Source organism: Schistocerca nitens, chromosome 2 (assembly GCF_023898315.1).
Source record: "Schistocerca nitens isolate TAMUIC-IGC-003100 chromosome 2, iqSchNite1.1, whole genome shotgun sequence".
NCBI lineage: Eukaryota > Metazoa > Arthropoda > Insecta > Orthoptera > Acrididae > Schistocerca > Schistocerca nitens.
This window is the reverse complement of record NC_064615.1, coordinates 383,746,221-383,751,332: the sequence shown is the minus strand read 5'-3', so window position 1 is coordinate 383,751,332 and position 5,112 is coordinate 383,746,221. Positions and strand designations below refer to the sequence as shown.

Here is a 5,112-nt window from a genome sequence, read left to right as displayed (position 1 = left end):
TAACTGATGAAGTATGGTGAAAAATATTCTCGTGTGAGGAGATCGATTGTTATTTCGTCGGAAGAGTACTCTGATTTAGGGGCCAAAATAATCTGTCGGATAAATTCTTCATCGATGACAACGCATTTGCAAAATTCCTGGTTTCTAACATATCTCCTCACTTACACCCTGGTGGTGATATGTATACAATCCCCGTTGAAAATAAGACTTGATGAGTTCGCTAATGAAGGGTATACGAAGGAAGGAATGAGACTCGTATCCTTATAAGCGGAATATCGTTGTAGCGAAGTCATACGAAAGAATGAAGAGGGAAATCCGCTGCAACACTTTTAAGGAAACAGCCCAGTATTTATACATTGTAACCCGGAATCTCCACAAAAGTAGGAGTCAGTACGACCGAAGGCATTTTTTCATGACAGAGAAGTCAGAAACAGCGTGGTAGAACTTCGTCACGCAGCCTTCTTTGGTTTAGTTTCATCACATGGTCATAATTCCCCTTAAGCCATATAGTTATATTCTCATGCAGTTCCTCGCGTTGTCTTAACAGGGAACATATAATGAGTAACTTTTAGTCTATGAAATCTTACCATCCTTAGTATTATTTCTGGAACTGGAAGTTCGTTTTCTGTAAACCTAAGAATGATTTGTTTGTTTTTCGGAATATGTTATCGGTTAGAGGAGTCGGAGAAAAGCGACATATTACGTGCCAAAAATATACGGCTCCCAGCATAAAATTTCTATTTGCATTCTGGGAACTTGTAAGTCTAGCATTGCTGTCAAAGCACGTTATTATGTTAATCCTTACGACTCATAGCAGTTCACCATTTACTGGAAATGAAAAAGGAAAGCAGCAATGCCAGCAAAGGATGAGTTGTCTAATCGATGTTTTGGCTTTATCGAATGCCGGTAGTTTGCTATGATTTCGTCCGAGTTCTTACAGACACAATTCATCTATCTTTGAATAAAAGCCGGAAAATGAGGGAGCTTAAATCCGCTTTCTACATCTACATCTATACTCCACAAGTCATCTTATGGTATTTCGAGGAGGGTAATTCCTTTCATTTCAAATCTCGAAGTAACTTGAGAAAACTCTGAAGGGTACAAACGGTAGAAAATAGAATATTTTTCTGGAGTTCTGTAACACAGAAAACAATATTCGCAAACTGTGCATTCAACATACTTCCTGCCGATCGTCGTCCATTTACAGCACAGAAATTTGGTGTTAACTGATTACAGCTTTTGACAGTAATGTGGTACTGTCGAAAAAGTGGACTGTCTACGGGCGCTTAACTAAGTTACCCTTCCCCTCTAGTTGCAGAAAATCCAAACCGGACGAACTCACTCTCAGCGGAGCGTCTGCGTCAGCTTTCTAATCGCCCGTAGAAGGTCAGCCCTCCAGATCTGTCGCCAGAGATTACGAAGTAGCGAGAGGTCCACTGGCCAACAGGTCTACCTCATAATCTGTACATAGAAATAACTCGTTTCCGTGGTGTAGTGGTTATCACATCCGCCTAACACGCGGAAGGTCCCCGGTTCGATCCCGGGCGGAAACATAATTTTTCTTCTGTTTTACATTTGAGTGTACGTATAATAACATACCATACTTGAACAATATCTTTGCAAACATTAAAAATGTTAAGCTCTACTGTGGTTCGATGTCCACCTTACATGGCTGGGCAAGTCAGTTCGAAGGATGGAAGGTAAGCGCACATCACCTGCAGTAAGACAATGTCTACTAAAGCACTGTGTAGTTCAAACTAACTTTCGGATTGAGGTGAACTTGAACTTTACTTTTAAACTGTACCGTAGAAGAATAATCATACTGTACAACAAGGGAATGAACGTTTTTCGATAAGGGGATTTACATACAATAGGAAAAAAATTGTAAGTATTGTAATCTTACGTTTGTGGCTGATTAAAGAACGTTCAGCATGTTGGGTTCATGTGAGACATAGCCCCAACAACTCTACTTTTTTTTATTTAAAATGTAAACCATGTTTGCTGCTCAGCGTGCTCAGTTACACAGTTCTCAACCAATCTCACATACTATGGCAGCTTAATCATATTACCTATAATACTGTAAGTTTATGTATTATAATTATTGTATATAATGTTGCCCCTTGCTTAAAGTCTAGTTTATAATGTTGAAAGCATGTTCGTTGCACAACATAAACGAAGAGAATTCAATTTAACAGTTTCTCAGCCAATGTTAAGATAAAAAAATACTGTAGTATTGTGTAGTTTAATCATTTATTGTGCATATCATTGTGCATTCTGTAAAGTGTAACTTCAACGTTAAGAAACAAGACATGCACAACACGCGATGCAAGTGATTGTATCTTTGCCTATAATGTTTGGTTACCAAAGAAACAGTGTCCCTCAAGACGTTAGTCAGCTGTTTCCTGAAAACGGCCTAATACGCCGAAAACTAGCTTGAAATGAACAAAAAAAATCCGTAGAACAAAAACAGTGTATTTGTTATACAACCTTAAACATGAAACTGCTTCACCAGGAAGTCACGGAAATATCCATAAACAAAACAACAAAATGTTAGATGACGGTAATAGGGGCCTTTTTCTAAACTGAACAGAAAATAATAATTCAGATGTTCTCTTATTTTTTGTGCCACTGAAACCATATGATTTTCGCGTCTCTAAACTACCAACACAAGAAAAGAAAGCATAATTCCAAAAAAAAAATTATTTGTTTTTAGTACAGGAAAGTGACTGCAAAAAGGGATACATTAGTAGCGATCAAATACATGCAGATGAAAAATTCCATGGAAAATCTTCACACGAGGAACAGTGACGAAAGAGGTCGTTATACTGTAGGGTAGGCCGACGTAAGTTGGGGATGTTGGCGATTAACAAGTTTTAATGTGTTCATTTTCGGAGAAAGTTTGTTTTCCTTTGCATATATTGACAGAAATGACTTATTGTGTCGTGCCTACTGGTGTAAATTTCTATCTTAATACAATTAAAATTATTTTGCTAATTTTAAAAACTAACGAAAATGATTAACCTTGCGCCAGTACCAAAGCGCAAGGTGACAATACTGATAAAAGTTAAACACTTTTTTATTCTTAGAAAGTATGTCATAGTCCACTGATTAAGCATTGCTATTTATTTCTTAATCAATAGTGTTTAATGAAAGGATGTGTTGAAAAACAATGTTAGTAACTCTAGCCCAGTGTATTTACTAACAAAAATCGCACTCAAAGTTTCCTCCTTCGAAGTCTCCGCACTCCTTATCCCACCGTGTTTTTCATTTCTACATTAAGCAACAGGCACGCCACAAGGAAAGGGGGGCGGCAGGGGGCCACCCCTGCCCTTCAGGGGGCCACCCCTCCCCTCAGAAACTTTTGGGCTTACACTAGACACAATAGAAATTTTCTTATACGAAAATGCTTTCTTAATATTATTCATTTTGATTATCACAAACTCAAATGAAAGGCGTTTCATGTAGAGAGTTGATGAAAAACAGCACAGGAAGATTAACGAAACAATATGAGGCTTCAGCTCTTGTAAAGCAGAGTATATGTAAGCAGTTTCATAACCTCTATTTGCGTAAGATTTGAATGCCTTTCAAGTAGATTTGGACTTTACTTTGTAACCTTCTGTTAGTTTCTTTGAATTTTTCGAGGTATTTGCCTTTCTCCTGCGTACTATGTAAGGCTAACTTCAGTAACACTGCTGTAAATTAAATAAATATGTATCGAGTAGTTTTGCGGAAATTTGAGCTATTAACACGTTTGTGGACCATTTAAGGCATATCAATTTTGTACGCCTGTCTCATATAATAAAAGGTATAATCAAATTTGCATTTATATAACATAGTACGTCACACAAGGTAAAATAAGCTTTCTGATTTGGTCGTCCCCCCTCCCTCTCCCCACGCAAAAAAAAAAAAAAAAAATCCTGTGTGCGTGCCTGTTGCCTAGTTTCCAGTGGAGGGTCAGCGTGGATATCATCACATGCAGGACATGCCACTATACTTTCTTTGGAAGTTTTCTTCGTTGCTTTAAATGTTCTTTTTCCACCTTCTGTGCTTCCTTGTCAGCAAACATCGGTTTTATGAGTGAGGTTGCTAGAATTATTGCATTTTGCTCAATGCGACTTCTCTCTTTTTCTTTATAATGACCTTTCTTTTCGCAGTAGTTTAAATTCGAAAATACTTCGGCATTGTTCTGGCTCAATGGAAGCAGCAGTTTGGTTCTTAATTTAGTTCATCGTGATGTTCATCAGAAAAATGGCTCTGAGCACTATGGGACTCAACTGCTGTGGTCATAAGTCCCCTAGAACTTAGAACTACTTAAACCTAACTAACCTAAGGACAGCACACAACACCCAGCCATCACGAGGCAGAGAATATTCCTGACCCCGCCGGGAATCGAACCCGGGAACCCGGGCGTGGGAAGTGAGAACGCTACCGCACGACCACGAGATGCGGGCTGTTCATCAGAAGATTCGTCAGACGTTTCTGTGGGGTGACTTTAGGTACTGCGCCGGAGCAGGAGCGTTTTAGTTCTGGCGTAATCTGGAACAAGTTTCCTATCTGTGCATTTTTAAACAACAAAATCATGGTCATTAAATACAAGGGCATCGTAAGTGTCGAGCTTACATTCTTTGAATCAATCAACTGAATTAACGACTGTAGCAGTTTTGAAATAAGCAGTGCTCAACACGCGACACACTCGCTCCTGCCGGCTGTGTGAAAAGTGTTAAAGTTTTGGAGTAGGATCAACAAGAATAAGACATGAGAAATAGTCACTCTGAACCTCATTTAGTCTATTTAGTCATGGTGTAAGAAATATTAACCAAATATCTTACCAGTTACTCCACAATATCTTACGCCGAATGCTTTGAACATTACTACACGTCAGGAAAAGTAGGCGTTAATTATCTGACGCACAATGGATTGGCAGCAGTACCGGCTCCACTGTGTCAGTTTATAGTGTCTCACTGCGTGAAACGTTATTAATAGTATCCGTGTAGTGATGGCTACAAGTGTGGACTTAAATGAAGTGGTTAGGTATCTTACCCTACTCGTTAATTTGCCCTCGGTCTCCCGTATACAGGGTAATTTTTTCCAACGTGTACAAACTCTATGGAT

General features: G+C 38.8%; 1 non-coding gene across 1 annotated transcript; it reads left to right on the top strand.

Moving 5' to 3' along the window:
- Positions 1 to 1,480: 1,480 nt before the first annotated feature.
- On the top strand, positions 1,481 to 1,553 carry Trnav-aac (transfer RNA valine (anticodon AAC)). Its single transcript has one exon. It is a non-coding gene; the product is annotated as a tRNA-Val (tRNA).
- The last annotated feature ends 3,559 nt before the right edge of the window (positions 1,554 to 5,112 follow it).